At 44.2% G+C, this 18,378-nt stretch overlaps 1 long non-coding RNA gene across 2 annotated transcripts; it reads left to right on the top strand.

The window, feature by feature from the left end:
- The first annotated feature begins 18 nt into the window (after positions 1–18).
- Positions 19–17,057, top strand: LOC148687662 (uncharacterized). Of its 2 annotated transcripts, none has more exons than XR_015950133.1 (3): positions 19–175; positions 11,430–11,571; positions 11,841–17,057. It is a non-coding gene; the product is annotated as an uncharacterized LOC148687662 (long non-coding RNA). The 2 variants fall into 2 exon arrangements; XR_015950132.1 differs by having other exon boundaries at positions 32–117.
- Positions 17,058–18,378: the final 1,321 nt, after the last annotated feature.

Here is an 18,378-nt window from a genome sequence, read left to right on the forward strand (position 1 = left end):
TAGAGAGACGTTGCCTAGGATGGCAAGCCTCGGAGATGAGGCGAAGCGAATGGCTAGAGCGGCGACGAGAGAGCCGAGCGTGGAGTATGCGTAGTTGTCCCTTCAGCGACTGGAGGAGTAATCCTTTTGGGGTCCCAGAAGGATTGCGCACCCCTGATGGGCGCTAAAAAGCAAAGTGGGTGAAATATAATTTTAGGAGTGAAAAGTAAAGGGTGTCTTTTTAAGGACATTTAAAAAGTCTAAGGGTGCGATTCTAGCTCCACACACGGGAATAAGTCCCATTGGGTATCAATAGGATTTACCTCTTGAGTCGACGTGGTTAGGATTGCGCTGAAAAGTAAATCAGATACACACACCAGCGCTTCAAATGCAACACATATGAAGTATACCGTTGCATAGTTGGTTGTAAATCTAACCCGCCAAAAAACAAAAGGCCAACGTGTATGCTTTTAACAGCACACTTAGTTGGTCTCAAAGGTGCTACTGGAAGGAATTTTTTTTATTTTTTGTTTCGACTACGTCAGACCAACACGGCTACCTACCTGTAACTACAGAAACCAGGTTTTGGGGCATGGAAATAAGGACTGGGGGTGGGGTGGCGTTTCTCATGTCTGCTAAATTTCAAACATGGTAAGGTTGAAGTAAAAAAAGCAGAAATTCATGAACAAAAAAAATTGGCAACCTTAATTACAGAGGTGGATTGAGGGGAGCACGACTGATTTGGTTGCACTGGGCACGGAGCCGCAGGGGGGCCACTACTATGATGAAGAATGAGAGGTGGGCTGAAATTTGAGGCTCCAAGGTCTGCCACTCTAATTACAAGCTATTTAATCTTGAGCCCAATACCCGACAAAAATGTGCTATGGAGCCCATTGAAATCATGCACCCTAAACTAGTTGGCTGGGCTTAGTTGCTTGTGGTCTGACCTCTGTTCTTTTAGGATACATTCTTGAGAGATTACAGTGAGATGTCTTTCTCAAAAATAAGTTCCACTGAGTTAAGTTGGGTACATTCCAATATAAGTGGATATAGGATTGCAGCCTTGGAATGGATTGTCTGTTGCTTAACACCTGTAACTTCACAATTTTTTTCTCAAAAGTTGCACACATACTTTCCCCGCACCCGTATGCATTTCATCAAGTGTTTATAGGTTGTTGTTGTCGTCTAGTCGTTTAGTCGTGTCTGACTCTTCATGACCCCATGGACCAGAGCACGCCAGGCACTCCTGTCTTCCACTGCCTCCCGCAGTTTGGTCAAACTCATGTTGGTGGCTTCAAGAACACTGTCCAACCATCTCGTCCTCTGCCATCCCCTTCTCCTTGTGCCCTCCATCTTTCCCAACATCAGGGTCTTTCCCAGGGAGTCTTTTCTTCTCATGAGGTGGCCAAAGTATTGGAGCCTCAGCTTCAGGATCTCTCCTTCCAGTGAGCACTCAGGGCTGATTTCCTTAAGAATGGATAGGTTTGAACTTCTTGCAGTCCATGGGACTCTCAAGAGTCTCCTTCAGCATCATAATTCAAAAGCATCAATTCTTAGGCGATCAACCTTCTTTATGGTCCAGCTCTCACTTCCATATAGTTAAAGCGATGGTCCGTATAGTTAAAGCGATGGTTTATAGGTCAACATTTCCTAATTCATATTCATGATTATTATTCTACTGTCCAGACCCATGTTGCTGAGTCAGTGTTTTTTCAGCTGTGCTTCCAGAATGGAAGGAGGTAAGCATGTGTGGCACCTGCAGAGGAATAACAAGAGGTAGGGGATTGCCCAGAATCTACATCGGAATTATTGGGTATGCAAATCACATCCAGTGCAGAGATAGGACTACTGATCTATGTTAGGCAGAGGTACAGACCGGTAATTTCAGACTCTAGGTTTAATAGTCTTGGGGGTGGGAGGAAACTTTTTAGATAGCACTGTGTCGTCTCTTACTTCTGACACCAGTGTTGCATGCCACACCAATCTCTGAGCAGCAAGAGATTCCCGGGGGTCCAGGTGGTTGCCCAGGGTTCCCGTTTCCTTTTGGAAATGAGGCACAGCAGAGACTGTGGTGTCTTTATGATATATGGCTTATTTGCGCACGCACACATACACACACACAGCCTGAGCCTATGATGGAGGGGCTCCCAGCATTACACTCTGGCTTCTCCCATAGCTGAAGCCTTGGATTCAAACAGACTTCAAACATGATATAAAACATTCTAAACTCTCCATTCTGTTCCAGAAAGTCTCCTTTTGTCTTCTACCTGACACAAAGCTGGAAGAGAGGCCCCTCCCATTTTTATTCTGGCACAGAGCCTTTGCCCTTTGTCGCCTTTTAATGCCCATCTCCTCAGAGAATTATTTCATCAGGAAGCCAGCCTGGCTTACATTTTAACATTTGCTGGGTCCAGGGGTTAAAAGATCTGGAACCTACAAGTTTATAACAATATTATAGGCCAGCCCTGCTGAGTTTGGTGGTCATCCTGCTAATTCAGCTGAGCAGGGCCCTGGGCCTTTGTCCCAAAGTCGTGTCCTAATTGCATCCCAACCCAGAAGCGGCCAATTGGAAGTAGTTATTACCATATCAGTGAATTATACAGGCACAGCGGGCAAGCCCATTGGTCAGTGAATACTTTGAATTCACAGGAGCCTTTCATTATTTTTTATTTTTATTTGTCATGACAGATCATAGTTTCCTCATGGCACATAGTTTGTATTTACTGGCATAGGAAGAATACTTAGGAATGCTGCCTTCCCAAACTTCAAAAGTACCGGTATTTTGTAAATCATTGACCAACAAAGCTGATAGTCTTGTTCTAGTTCATGATGGCAGATGAGAACGACAAAAGGGCTGGTCATTCTCAAAAACTGTCCTATCCATTTCTACTAAGAAGTAAGTTCTGTTGAATTCAATGGTAAATAGGAAAGGATTCCAGCCTAAATAATGATGGACACTTACATGTCTTTGATCCAAGAATCTAAAAGTGCTTTCATAGCAATAATTATATCCTGCAGTGCATCTCTTAGGTGGGAGGTGAGTAGGGATTAATCAGTGCTCATGTTTTATATTGCTTTCAAAGTGCATTGCTAGCAAAGTTTAAATTATAGGCCTCAAAAGCTACAGAAGCACCCGTAACACCTGGGCAGCATGGGGAAAAAAATGTCTATCAAAGCCTAATTAGAAACATCCTGGGAAGCAACACTTACTATACCTCTATGATTCTTTATGTCTGGCAACAGATCTTGGTGACTTTCTAGTTTCTGCTGATACTGATTGGAGGATGGGGAGAAAATGGTTATATCTATATTATGTTGTCTTCTTTATTAACTTCTCTCATTCTTACCTTAGATTAAACTATACAAAGATGGGGGTGACGGGACTTGAGAGGAACACTCTTCTTCCCTGTATCATTTTGGCTCTATGTCATTCTCTGTTGTGAATGGCAAGAGCACCATATTGCAACAGAGCGGTCATATGTTACCTGCCCCAGCCCACCCATTTCTCTGTAGGGATAACACTGGACTACATGGAGGGATTAATCAGGGGTCAGCAACTTTTTCAGCAGGGGGCTGGTCAACTGTCCCCCAGACCTTGCGGGGGGGGTTATATGGGGGGGGGAATATGAACAAATTCCTATGCCCCACAAATAACCCAGAGATGCATTTTAAATAAAAGGACACATTCTACTCATGTAAAAACACACTGATTCCCGGACCGTCTGCGGGCCGGATTTAGAAGGCGATTGGGCCGGATATGGCCCCCGGGCCTTAGTTTGCCTACCCATGGATTATCAAGAGCCGCTGATGTGCAGCCAGCACTCCCCCAACATTGCAGGTAGCTAATGTGGTGCCCTCCAGAAGCTGTTAGACCACAACTCTCATCAGCCTTGCCCCAGGCAGCATGGCCAACGATCAGGGATAATTTATTATTATTTATTATTTAAATGTTATACTGCTTTGAGCATATGAACATGATGGGAGTTGTAGTCTAGTAAAATCTGAAGGGCCCCAGTCTACAGCAACGGATACTAACAGCGGACTTGTGTTACAGAGTTGTTGCGAGTCATTCCCTGGTCATTTCAATAGATAATGAGTTTCAAACAACTGCAGGGTAATTTAGTGCCTATGCATAGTAGAGGCCGTCAGACAGAAGTGCATTTAGAAATGATGGAGTTGTGCCAGGGTGTTTCTGCTTTTCCATCTGGTGGCCTCAAAAACAGCAATCTGGAGATTTCTATCCTGGTCTGCACTGCAAGGCTGTATTTGGCCATTCGCTCTCAGTCTCAGCTCCTTGTTCTCAAATGTAGAGGAATAAGACCTTTAAAAATAGGGCGCAAGCATTTCAGCATGTTTTATGGATGATTTTCATTTTATAGTACGGCTTTGCTGGCTTTTATTGGTATTATGACTATTGTTTCTATGTCTTTTATTTGTTTGTATGCTTTTTATTGTAAGCTTATTAGCAACTGTACACTGCCCTGGGAATACTGAAGGGGGACCTTAGAAATTACTTAAATTATTCCCATCTCTCACAATGCCCCATGCAAAAGCAGATAATAATATTGGACAATTTATTTCTACCCAGTTTAGTAAAGGGAACATACACAACCAAGGCTTCAAAAAACAAACAGGAAATTCTTTTGTTAATCAGGAAACCCCAGCCAGAAAGACCCAGAAAAGGTTCATTCAAATTTGCAATAGCAGTCCAGAGCCAGGAGATGCTGCTTTAAAGGATAGTCCCCTAAATGGCAAAGAAATGCAAATACAGAATATAGAAATCCTTCCCCTCACTTGCACCTGGGATTTGATGTTATGATGCATTATGATATGTGGCTATGTTATGTAGTTGTGTATATGCAGTATATGTTATTTTAGAATATTACTTGCTTCTTAAAATAAAAGCTGATGGGAGCTGGAGCTCAACAACCTCTGGAGGTTCCCATCTATGTTCTGTGGAGCAGCTAAATTGCTCCCGCCCTCTGCTTAACTTTCATCTTGGTTTGTGCCCTGTTGGTCCATTTATTTCCATGGTCTTCAGTACCAGTGATATATTTTCAACGGATTTCCTAACCTTCTTTGGAATGTGACAAATAAATTAATCACTTTTTTCCAGAAATCTAATTTGCTCTGCCAGTTCTTTGCTTTGAAGCCTTCCTCCCTGCTGTCCTTTCATGTTATTCTTTACTAGTTCTGGTTGCCTGGTAACCCCAACCTCTATCTTTCTCTCTCACTAATTTCCTTCCCTCCTCCACCCCCTGCTCCCCTCCCTGTAATACATGATAACATTCATACGCACTATAATATGTTTCTTCACCATCTGCGTCTCTTTGACGCTATCTCTTCCAAGACTGCCAAGTGACCAGCATATGGAGCTCAGCCTGTTGTTTTGCTTTTGCAAGAGATTAGAAGTCGTTTAATGACCTTTTCCCCACTAAGGGGAAGAAAAATTTACACAGCTGAGAAGGCAGAAGGTTTCACCCTTATGTCTTCAAGCACCACACGACATCACCCTCATGCCTCTACTGTAACTTCCAAAAAGCTGTGTCTTGCAGTTTGTAGTGAGGGCCCTTCCTTACAGCATGCTTCCCCTCTCCGTTTGCTCTCACACAGACAGCCTCCACACCAGGTGTAATAAGCATGTCCTTTGTTTTGAGTGTGCCCCTGTATATTCTATATCCATATGCACAGAAAAAGCATGGGACGGGTTGTACTGGGAGAACAGGCAGCCATAGCTTGTGGCAAACTGGAGAAGAGACATTGTGTCCCTGGGCTGGATCTAGACTAGGCATCCCCAAACTGCGGCCCTCCAGATGTTTTGGCCTACAACTCCCATGATCCCTAGCTAACAGGACCAGTGGTCAGGGATGATGGGAATTGTAGTCCAAAACATCTGGAGGGCCGAAGTTTGGGGATGCCTGATAGACACATCAAAAAAGCGTTTCATTTTAAAGTTGTAAATTTAAAACAGGGAAAACGGGTAGATAAAAATGGGGCTCCACGTCACCATCTGGTGGCACAGTGTTATATCACAGATATGATGCATGTACTGTAAATCGCTTTTTCTTTACCACTCTAGCCAAGTCCCTGGTTTCCATATAGCTTTATACTTCCCTTTCCCCCATTGTTATTGCATGTGACAAGGACTGGGGGCAGACCTAAATTTTCCCTCAGGGTTTCCAGTGGCTGTTTAATTGGGTTCTCCCTCCTGCTGCAATTAGTGAGAAATGGCCAGAGGAAACTGTTCCTAATTAACCTAGGTTGAAAAGATAGGTTGCATATCTTTGTGACATTCCCCTACAGAAAAAGAGTTGAGCAACAGAGCCCTGTAGTTGCTGCCTGACAAGCCCCTGGGTGTGACTGCAGAATGTGCTAAACAAACTTCCCTGCTTAGTGTAAGGGAAATTTTGTGCTACTTCAGTCTATGGTATATATAGCTATACCTCAGACCTGGAAGCTAATTGTGGCCCTCCAAGCTTCTCTATCTGGCCCCTTGGAGGCACACCCTCTCCTTAGGCCATACTGTATACCTCACCAGCCCTGCTGTGCACCCCCCCCCCCGGTGACACTAGTCTACTCAAAGCATAGGAAGGCAACCTAAGGCCCATGGGCCAGATGCGGCCCAAACGCCTTCTCAATCCGGCCCATGGACGGTCCAGAAATCAGCATGTTTTTACATGAGTAGAATGTGTGCTTTTATCTAAAATACATCTCTGGGTTATTTGTGGGGCATAGGAATTCGTTCATTTCTCCCCCAAAAAATATAGTCCGACCCACCACATGGTCTGAGGGACCACGGCTGAAAAAGGTTGCTGACCCCTGCTCTAAATACTCTCTTTTCCTGTCACTTCACACCCAGTTACCCAGGCAACCTTCTGTTTTGCCAGGCCCAAGAATTCCTCTCAGATTGGCTATCAGCACCTTCTTTTATGTTGATCCCAGGTGAGGCCCTGGCTTAGAAAGAAAGCTGAGCCTCTCCTTTTCCACGCAGTACTCCAAAATAATCAAAATCCTACCAATTATTAATTGTTAGAACGATCTATAACAATATAAATTCAAAAGTCAGGGATATTGTGCAGTCTTTGTTCAATGAGCCATGATACAATACAGGGTATCCTTCAAAACCAGTGTCTCCCCAAACTTGGGTCTCCAGCTGTGTTTTTTTGGACTACAATTCCCACCATCCCTAACCACTGGTCCAGCTAGCTAGGGATTATGGGAGTTGTAGTCCAAAACAGCTGGAGACCAAAGTTTGGGAAACAAAGCCTCCAGGGCAACCTCCTTGGGACTAAGCCATAAACTAGCATAGATGCACAAAAGCCTGGCCATATTTTATTGGGGTGGCGGAAGATACAAATATACTTGATATTCTAACAAAGAAACAATGTTCTGCAGATCCTACTGAAATACTGTACTTTCCCATATACAGTGGTGCCTCGCTTAACGAATGCCCTGCTTAACGAAATTTCCGCTTAACGAAAGGATTTTTCGAGCAGAGCTTGCCTCGCTAGACGAATGCGTTTTACGAAGAATTCGTCTAGCGAATCGCGGTTTCCCATAGGAATGCATTGAAATTCAATTAATGCGTTCCTATGGGCAAAAAAAAAATTCAAAAAAATATCAATGCATTTCTATGGGATTCGCTAGACGAATTTTTCACTATAAGAAAAGACCCGTGGAACGAATTAATTTCGTCTAGCGAGGCACCACTGTATAAGACTAGATTTCCCCCCTTTAAAATCATGCTTAAAAGTGGGGATCGTTTTATACATAGGTAGTGCATAGAGTGGACGTAGGATTGGTTGCTGCTGCGGCTGTCAGCAGTTATTGTGCGTGTTATTGGTTGCTGCGTCAATGGGTGGTGTTGATTGGCTGACACTGTGGCAATTGCGCTGGCGATTGGCAGCTTCTGCTGGCGAGGGGACAGATGGGAGGTGGATTTTGCGATGCGTGAAGGTGAGCAATTTTCCTTAAAAAAAACTCAACAACTCTTGGTAATCCTCCCCCAAAAAAGCTCAACAACTTTTTGCCACTACCCCTCCCATTTTCTGAAATGTCACCCCAAAAATAGGGGGCATCTTATATATGCGGGCATCTTATAGATGGAAAAGTACGGTAACTTGCTTGTTGCATGTTCAATTCTGTGTCCAGGGCAGCTGTTTATCAGCTCCATCTGGTACGCAGGCTGAGACCCTACCTGCCCGCAGACTGTCTCGCCAGAGTGGTGCATGTTCTATTTATCTCTAGCTTGGACTACTGCAATGTGCTCTATGTGGGGCTACCTTTGAAGGTGACCCGGAAACTACAACTAATCCAGAATGCGGCAGCTAGACTGGTGACTGGGAGCAGCCACCGAGACCACATAAGACCGGTCTTGAAAGACCTACACTGGCTCCCAGTACATTTCCAAGCACAATTCAAAGTGTTGGGGCTGACCTTTAAAGCCCTAAACAGCCTTGGTCCAGTATACCTGAAGGAGCGTCTCCACCCCCATCGTTCTGCCTGGACACTGAGGTCCAGTGCCGAGGGCCTTCTGGCGGTTCCCTCGCTGCGAGAAGCCAAGTTACAGGGAACCAGGCAGAGGGCCTTCTTGGTAGTGGCACCCGCCCTGTGGAACGCCCTCCCATCTGATGTCAAAGAGAAAAACAACTACCAAACTTTTAGAAGACATCTGAAGGCAGCCCTGTTTAGGGAAGCTTTTAATGTTTAATAGATTATTGTGTTTTAATATTCTGTTGGAAGCCGCCCAGAGTAATTATTATTATTATTATTATTATTATTATTATTATTATTATTATTATTAATCCACATTAGAATGAACTCACAATTTGTAAATTGCCAGGAAAGGGGCATGTGATTTGGAACCCACATTTCGCCATTCTGCCCATACTGTGGAAGGCAGCTGATCCACCAAATGCAGAGCTGGTAACAATCCAGTATGAGAGGTGAGGGAAAGGCCCCTGAGATGCAGATGGGTGCTTTCCAATGCTTTGCACACATCAGTGAATTTCCATGTGGTGGAATTTTCTCTGCAGGGCCAGATGGGGCTGGTTGCTTAGCATTTAGAATAGGAATATTCGGGGCGGGGGTGCGTGTAATTAATTAGCCTCACAGTACACGGAAAAGAAATGCATTCCAAGTACATAACTAACCTGCTCTTATGCAAAGAGCCTAATTTGTATAATTAAAGTTCCATAATGGCTTCCTGCTTTCCATACCAGATTAAGACTCATCCATATGTGTGCAATGCAATTGTTCTGCAACCTGCAGTGAATATCAGTATTTTTCTAGGAGCGCAGTGAGGATGGAAGCAACGTAGCACAAAACATTACTTATTTATATAGGCAAACAATTCTCATACAGGTCAGGGTTCTCACTTCCCTATTTAAGAAACAGGGGGAAAGGGAAGACAGAAGAAAATGGTAATTATGTTAATTAGCATCTATAAGACATCAAAGACTTAGTGCAGGCAACTCATTTGCACAAAGCCCTCCCCAGATAGGTTCCTCTTGTCCTTTTAACACAAGGTGAAGACCTTTTTATTCCCCCCAAGCCTTTGAATTTTAGTGCATTTTAAATCTGTGACATTTACTATTTTCTCCCTTGTTTTTTTATGATGGTTTTATGTGTCTTAGGTTGGTTTCATAGCTATTTCTGTTTATTTTATGCTGCTACAGATATTATATTAACATTGCTTTAGTTTATTTTTATTGCATTCTTTATTTTTCATGGGGGGTTTTTCTTGGTAAAGTAACCACGGGATTTGCTTCATAGGTGTATAAAATGCCATAAATAAAATTAATACATTAGCACATTGACACTGTTTCATGTATCTCCTAAAAACAAAAGAAGAGGCTGCTGGATCAGACCAGTGGCCTTATTTAGGCCAGCATCCTGTTCTCACCATTGTCAAGCTAATACTTCAGGAAAGCCCACAATCAGGACCTGAGCCCAGCAGCACTCTCCCTTCCTGCAGCTTCCAGCAACTGCATTCAGAGACATACTGAAAGTCAGTGTTCTCATCCCTACACACAGGTGGTGCTGTGGTCTAAACCACTCAGCCTCTTGGGCTTGCCGATCAGAAGGTTGGTGGTTCAAATCCCCACGACAGGGTGAGCTGCCATTGGCTCTATCCCAGCTCCTGCCAACCTAGCAGTTTGAAAGCACACCAGTGCAAGTAGATAAACAGGTACTGCGGCGGTGGGAAGTTAAGCAGCGTTTCCATGCGCTCTGATTTCCGTCACAGTATTCCATTGTGCCAGAAGTGCTTTAGTCATGCTGGTCACATCACATTACCCGGAAAGCTGTCTGTGGACAAATGCCAGCTCCCTCAGCCTGAAAGCGAGATGAGCTCTGCAACCCCATAGTCGCCTTTAACTGGACTTAACCACCCAGGGACCTTTTATTATCCCTACATAATAATAATAACAATAATAACAATAATTTATTTATTTATACCCCGCCCATCTGGCTGGGTTTCCCTAGCCACTCTGGGCGGCTTCCAACAAAACATTAAAATACAATACAGTAATCTATTAAACATTAAAAGCTTCCCTAAACAGGGCTGCCTTCAGATGTCTCCTAAAAGTCTGGTAGTTGTTTTTCTCTTTGACATCTGGTGGGAGGGCGTTCCACAGGGCAGGTGCCACTGCCGAGAAGGCCCTTTGCCTGGTTCCCTGTAACTTGGCTTCTCGCAGCGAGGGAACTGGCAGAAGGCCCTCGGCACTGGACCTCAGTGTCTGGGCAGAACGATGGGGGTGGAGACGATCCTTCAGGTATATTGCTAATAGGACCTGAGGCAGAGCACCAAACTAAGATCACCAAGTGAACTCATGGTAAAAGTGAAGTTAGAACAATGGCTACCTGGTTCACAGCTTACTTTCTGAGTGACTGTGCTACACTAATTCACAACATAACAGTCTGTTCATTATATCTTGGCTATGGCACTTGGAGCTTAATAGTACTAAATTTGCAGGGCCACCTTCCAGTTTATACAATCACCTCCCTCCATAGATATCAGGGTGACATAAGTGGATCTTCCTCCCATTTCAACCTCACAACAATACCCTGTGGGGTTAGGTCCAAAGTCACCCAATGAGTTTCATTTGTGAGTCAGCATTTGAATTCAGGTCTCTGATGCCAGCAGGGCTTTCTGGGAGTGCTAATCAGTTGATCAATGAACCCCAGTAAGTAGGGATTGGCTGCGCTAGGGAACCCCCTCTGCTGGCATCAGGGGTGGGGCAGGGGAGCAGGGTTTGGTGGAAATTGCCAAATAGGGACCCCTGCCTTTCGGCATTTCAGCACCGTGGAACAGCTCTGGCATGCATGCTCATCGCTGAAGGCTGCAAAAGAGCGTTGAAATGACAAATGGCCAGATAATTTTGTAAGATTACTCACAGTGTTTCACTATTCCCAGAAATACATTATTGGCACTTTTCTCTTCTTCATAGATGCAGCCAAAGCACTCAGTCATGTCAAGTAGTTTTTGTATCCCAAGCTATAAAAAGATCTGGAGGTGAGGACATCTTTGGAAATTAGCCAAAGCAATTGGACAGGCACTAAGACACAAGAGTGGTTGAAAACACTGGACTGGTGAGTTGCACGGTGTGATTGTCATGGAGAATTGTCTGGTGGGAGAGAAGTGCTCAACTCTTGCTCTGCCTACCACTTTCCCCTCTGCACAAACTGTGAGTCTAGTTTAAAGGTAAAGAACCGTAAGCACAGGCCTTGAAGTTGATCATCTGAGGAAGCATGAGCACCTGGTTATTGCCTTCTCCAATAATTCTAGATTCACATCTATACATCTAAATCAGCGTGTTATGCAAATTCGTGTGTGATTCATCTCCCCCCTCGCTTTGTAGATGTGTGAGTGCCCCCCTGGTGAGCTCTCTTTCCATACTGCTTGATGTCTCTGAATTTCAGTCGCTCATAAGCTCTGCTGTGGGGAAGCAAATTTGAGGACAGGCCCTTAAGAGCTCTGAGGACCCACTTGGACAGCCCACAGCCAGGATAATCCTCCCATTTCATCCCTTTCAATGCGCTACATCCCCCTGAGGTTTTTATGCTAGACTTCCAGTGTGTCCTTATCCCTTTGGGGAGAGGAGGTCCAGTGTGACCAATACTTACTTATGCTTCTTTATTCATTACTTGGCACATTTTCAGCTAAAAAGCAGGCACATCCCTTCCTTGAAGAGCTTGTCTAAAAGCCTCGCATGAGAATTTAAATAGAATCTGTGTGTGTTGCTATTACAGAAATCATGTGATGGAGTTGCCCGCTTGAGAAGTCCTTCCAGAACATAATTTCCAGGCATGCAGTTCAAGCTGTCAAAATACAGATCTGTGCTGCTTTCCCCCGCAATATGTTTTATTAATTTGACTGCAGTGAGAGGGCAAGAGTCAGCAGAGGAACCACAAGTGTGTGCTGGGGAAGGTGCAGGCAAGAGCAACAATGGGAAAGATTATGATAGGGCAGAGTTTGGCTTCAGTTGTACCAACTGAACCTTGGGCCCTCCAGAACTCCAATTGGCCATGAGTGATGGTGCTGATGGGAGCTAGGGTCTGAGACATCCAGAGGACCACAGGTTCCCCATCTGTGATTTAAGATGTGTATACATCTGGAGTTGGTACAGGTTTGTTTTGTATTGTTGCAGGAGACACTCATGCTGTGACATATGCACCTGACTCTGTTCAGAAGTTCGAATAACGAACACATGGCAATCAGATTCAGTTGCCATGATCCGCTTCTTCCACACATTCATATCTGCATGAATGAGCATGTGAATGGGGCTAAGTACAGCAACACACATCTTTGCGACTTACGAAGTGGATGGTTCTGTAAGACTTTAAAGTGTGAGTTTGAATTCCTCTTGCTGTCTGGGTAGGTTCCTCTCAGGGTCTGGGTAGGTTCATATGGAAAGAGAAGAAATAAAATTCTTTCCATATGAACCTACCCAGAACCTGAGATCATCTTCTGAGGCCCTCCTTTGTGTGCCCTCCTCCTTGAGAGGTCCAGAGGGTGGCAACACAAGAACGGGGCCTTCTCTGCAGTGGCTCTTCGTTTATGGAATGCTCTCCCCAGAGAGGTTCACCTGGCACCTTCATCACACATCTTTAGGCGTCAGTCAAAACCGTTCCTTTTTAACCAGGCCTTTGGTTGACCTGATTGACATCCTATACCCTTTTAAAATGTGGCTCTTTGGGGGAGGGGTGTTAATTGAGTTATTGTTCTTATTTTGATTTTATATATTGTGATCTTTTCTGTGAACCACCCTGAGACCTCTGGGTATAGAGCGGTACCTTGGTACATTGGTTTAAGAACAGCTTAGTTTATGAACAACTTGGATTAAGAACGCTGCAAACCCAGAAGTAGCTGTTTTGGTTTGTGAACTTTGCCTTGGAAGCAGAACATGTTTCGCTTCCTGTTGAGTGTGTTCCATTTGTAAATTGAGTCCCCCGCTGCCATGGGAAAGCACGCCTTGGTTTAAGAACGGTTTGGTTAAAGAACGGACTTCCGGAATGGATTAAGTTCATAAACCAAGGTACCACTGTGAATTCAATAAATAAATAAAAATTAAAAATAAAATATGCATGGACATGGTAAGAATACAAAAGAAAAACAACATAAATATAATTCTTGTAGTATGTTTACAGTATACGTTTAGAGAAAAACCAATGAATGAGCAATAACATCTAATTGTAAGGAAAAAATAAGGGGAAAATAGGCAAGCAACCTAAGTCATAAATGGGAAAAGGAAACTGGGAAAGCGCAAATTATAGCCACCGTATATACTCAAGTACAAGCCAACCCGAATATAAGCTGAGGCACCTAATTTTACCTCAAAAAACCTGGGAAAACTTATTGACTTGAGTGTAAGCCAAGGGTGGGAAATGCAGCAGCTACTGGTAAATTTCAAAAATAAAAATAAAAACCATCCTATGCCTTCCCCAGCTGTCGCCACTTCTCCCTCCCCGCCACCTCGCACAGAGCAGGCATAGGACGGGGGTTCGGAGAGTCGCAGCACAGCGTTTCTCCGAACCCCCGGTCCTGTTCATTTCTCCGCCGCCACCCGCCTCTCTCGAATATAAGCCGAGGGCGGTTTTTTCAGCACTTTTTTGGTGCTGAAAAAGTAGGCTTATACTCGAGTATATATGGTACTTCCAAATGAATTCATACTTTATGGGAACTATATTGAGATAGGGTTGGTTAATAAAAAAAAACATCACAAGGGTTCACCAAATGTCCACGTAATCTTCAGGCTCCACAATTCCCCACTGCGTTGCATTCCTAGCCAGTCAGATCTTCTGTCAGCACAGGACTTGGTGGCAATTCCAAAAGAATCGGTCTGAAAAACTGAATTGGGAGGAAAACATCACAGGGAGTACCAAGGCTTCTAGGGCCTATTCCTTGAGGTGGGGGAGGTTTGTGTCAGTATTATTTTACCATCTTATTTTGAAGATGACTACGCCTGTGGGTGGAGTGGAAAGACTCCCACTTCTTGTGGGTTAAGAGATTGAAAGAAAACTTGGGTGTATCTGAATTCATACCTACAGGATTTCCAAGTATTGTTGCGGCACTCCTTAACTAATCAAATGTCACCTTCCACAAATGACAAGACAGTGTGGTATGCAGAACATATCATCCAAGTCATAGGGACAGATTGCTGGAGAAGGGAGCATAGTTGGTGTGCCTTATGGCCCACAAGGGAGGGAACCCAAGGTGAATAAAAGGTAGGCAATGCGTAAGCCAGAGAGAAAATAGATTGTGTCACATAAAGGCCACAGTCCAGATGTAATTGTGTGTCACCTTGGCAAGCAGACTGGGATACATGAGGGAAATCATGCAATATGAATGCAGACTAGGCAATGTGCTTCTATTTCTATCGCAGCTCACTTAGTTGCAAGCACACACGCACAAATCACCCCTAATAATAGCAAGATTTTGCAACACTTCTGCAAAGAATTCAGAGATAATTCTGACAAATCTCCAGAGGGAGGGAGCACAATGATCATAGAACAGCCATTACAAATATTTCTGTGTGCTCCTGATATTGGAACTTGATGCTAAGAAGGTGTGCCTATCTGCCCTGGAATGTGCCTATCTCTACAATAAATACCTTGATGGACGTTTCCATTCGTGTTTGGACATGGACAGACTTTTCGTCCCATTTGCACTGTGTCCTTAAAACTCTTAAAGTCAACAAACACTGTCTTTTGTGGCCATAAACATGCTGACTAAGCAGATAGTCACAGACAAGGAAAGGCTGAATATATCCTTGTACTAGTCATCACCCTTTGCCCAGACATCTGTGCTTAATTCTTTAAAACGAAGTAATCACAAGAAAACAACACGCCTACACACAACAACAAACTGCCTGGGCTCCCATTCATCCCTTCATCCCTTTGCTTCACCCCTCCCTCTGTTCTCACCCTGGCCCCACCAGACTTTAGATTGTATGCCCCTGTCGGGGACTGGGCAGAGGAGGAATGGTGGAGACTGCCTCCCCATCCTGACCCTTCCAGGGAGGAGGAAGAATAAGACAGTATAAATTTACAACAGGGGGTTTGAGGGAGGTCACAGCTCAGAGGCAGATGAGGGACAAAGTTGGGAAATCATGGAAGAGCCAGAGCAACACCTGGCTGACACGTCGTCATTAGAGAGCATTCCAGACCCTCCATCTCCCAGAACCCGGCAAGCCTTAAAAGTAGGAGAGCAAATTGCTCAAAGACAGAGGGCACGTAGCAGCACCCGTAAAAGTGATGAATGAGGAAGTGGGAGAGACAGGGAGTGGAGATTCACTTGCGACAATGCCATTCTCCAAGAGGCTGGGTTCTATAGCCTCTCCCTGTAAAGGTTGAAATAAAAAAAGACTGTAAGAAACTTTCCTTTGTCTTTATACTTTCCTGGGCGACCAGCTAGGAGCCGCTGACAGCATTCTGACAGCGCCCTGAGGAAGAGGCCTGACTACTTTCTAATTATTCTCATGCTGCAGAACGCCCTGCGTGTGCACTGTTGGGTTTAAACAACAAATAAACAAAAGATCTGGATGCAGGGACTAAGGCCCTGGAGGTCAAAGAGCAACAGACAGATTGCAATCATGTTTAAAAGAGAGTGTGCAAAGTGTAGCGGTTAGAGTGTTGGACTAGGACTTGGGAGGCCAGGGTTCAAATCCCTGCTCAGCTATGAAACTCACTGGGTGACCTTGGGCCAGTCACAGTCTCCCAGCCTTCTTCACAGAGTTGTTGTGAGGAAACAAACATTTTAAGTGAAGGATATTATCCCAGTCTGTAATAGATTTGAAATTATTTTTATATATGGGATTGTGTAGAGACAATGCCAGGCTAGAACAGACCAATGGTCTAACATGGAATAAGGTTCCCTCCTATCCCCATCTCTGCTAGATCCATTTTACTAACAGGAAACTAAGAGCAACTTGCCAACGGTGGATATCATGTGACTTCATGGCTGAGCCGGACTTTGGAAGCAGCGTCTCAGGTCCAAGGTCAACACTCTGTTCATTGGCCCAGCCATCATACAAAAGGAAGAAACTCTGCATAATAAAACTGATGTTCTTCAGTAGCTTTTTGAGCAGAGAAAATGCTCAGTTAGACAGTACATTGTAAGACTAGCCGTGACTAACCAGAGTGTGCAGTGTGTGTGTGTGTGTGTGTGTGTGTGTGTGTGTGTGTGTTGGATGTGACATTTGTAACAAGTCTATAATGCAAAACACAGAGACGTCATCATTTATCTGGATGGTCTATAGCCCTGCTATGTTGATGCTAAAATTCTTTATCTGTTGTTTAAGTGCTTCCACTCGCTTATTTTATCTCCATTTCCAGGCTTTATCTGCCTAGCTTTTTCTGCACTAGTAAATCCTGCCATGTTTGAGAAAGTGTGACTTGTGCTGCCATATTCCCCTCAAGCCCTTGTAGGAACTGCCTGCCTTGTTTGTAAGTATCGCTAACTCCCTGGGACAATTTCCCTTTCCTCCTTAAGCAAAGAGAATACTCTAAAATCCAGCACTGTGCATTTTATTGCATGGAATTCATCAAAATGCAATTAAATGCCATCAACAAAGAGACTGATTGAGACGTTTATACCTGAACAGGAGATAGTTGCCAAAAGATGACTAACGGCAGTCTAGTAGGATTTTTGTCTCTTTAACACACCCACACACCGTTTCTGTAATTTATATGATTAAAGCTCACAGGTTCTGTCTCTGGTTTCTACCACACACACCATTATTTGTTGCAGAAACATACACGCAAACACCCAGGGCCAGATGAACTACATCCAAGAGTATTAAAAGAACTGGCAGAGGTGATTTCAGAACCACTGGCAATAATCTTTGAAAATTCCTGGAGAACAGGCGAAGTTCCAGCAGACTGGAGCAGGGCAAATGTCCCTATTTTCAAAAAGGGGGGAAGAGAGGACCCAAATAATTACCGCCCAGACAGCCTGACATCAATACCAGGAAAGATTCTGGAGCAGATCATTAAGCAAACGGTCTGTGAGCACCTAGAAAGAAACACTGTGATCACTAAAAGTCAGCATGGGTTTCTGAAAAATAAGTCATGTCAGACTAATCTGACCTCATTTTTTGACAGAATTACAAGCCTGGTAGATGAAGGGAACGCTGTGGATGTAGCCTATCTTGATTTCAGCAAGGCCTTTGACAAGGTGCCCCATGATATTCTTGTAAATAAGCTGGTAAAATGCGGGCTAGACAATGCTACCATTCAGTGGATTTGTAACTGGCTGACTGACCGAACCCAAAGGGTGCTCATCAATGGCTCCTCCTCATTCTGGAGAGTACAGTGGTACCTCAGTTTATGAACACAATTGGTTCCGGAAGTCTGTTCATAAACTGAAGCGAACTTTCCCATTGAAAGTAATGGAAAGTGGATGAATCTGTTCCAGATGGGTCCGCGGAGCACTCAACCTGAAGCGTACTTAACCCAAAGCATGGGTGTAATTGGTTCCGGAAGTCTGTTCATAAACTGAAGCGTTCATAAGCTGAAGCAAACTATCCCATTGAAAGTAATGGAAAGTGAATTAATCCGTTCCAGATGGGTCTGCGGCGTTCATAAATCGAAAATTCGTAAACCGAGGTGTTCATAAACCGAGGTTCCACTGTAGTGACTAGTGGGGTGCCACAGGGTTCTGTCTTGGGCCCAGTCTTATTCAACATCTTTATCAATGACTTGGATGATGGGCTTGAGGGCATCCTGAGCAAGTTTGCAGATGGCACCAAATTGGGAGGGGTGGCTAATACCCCATAGGACAGGATCACACTTCAAAATGACCTTAGCAGATTAGAGAACTGGGCCAAAGCAAACAAGATGAATTTTAACAAGGAGAAGTGTAAAGTACTACACTTGGGCAAAAAAAATGAAAGGCAC

The sequence above is a fragment of the Zootoca vivipara genome, chromosome 1, assembly GCF_965207765.1.
Source record: "Zootoca vivipara chromosome 1, rZooViv2.hap1.1, whole genome shotgun sequence".
In the NCBI taxonomy this organism is placed as follows: Eukaryota; Metazoa; Chordata; class Lepidosauria; order Squamata; family Lacertidae; genus Zootoca; species Zootoca vivipara.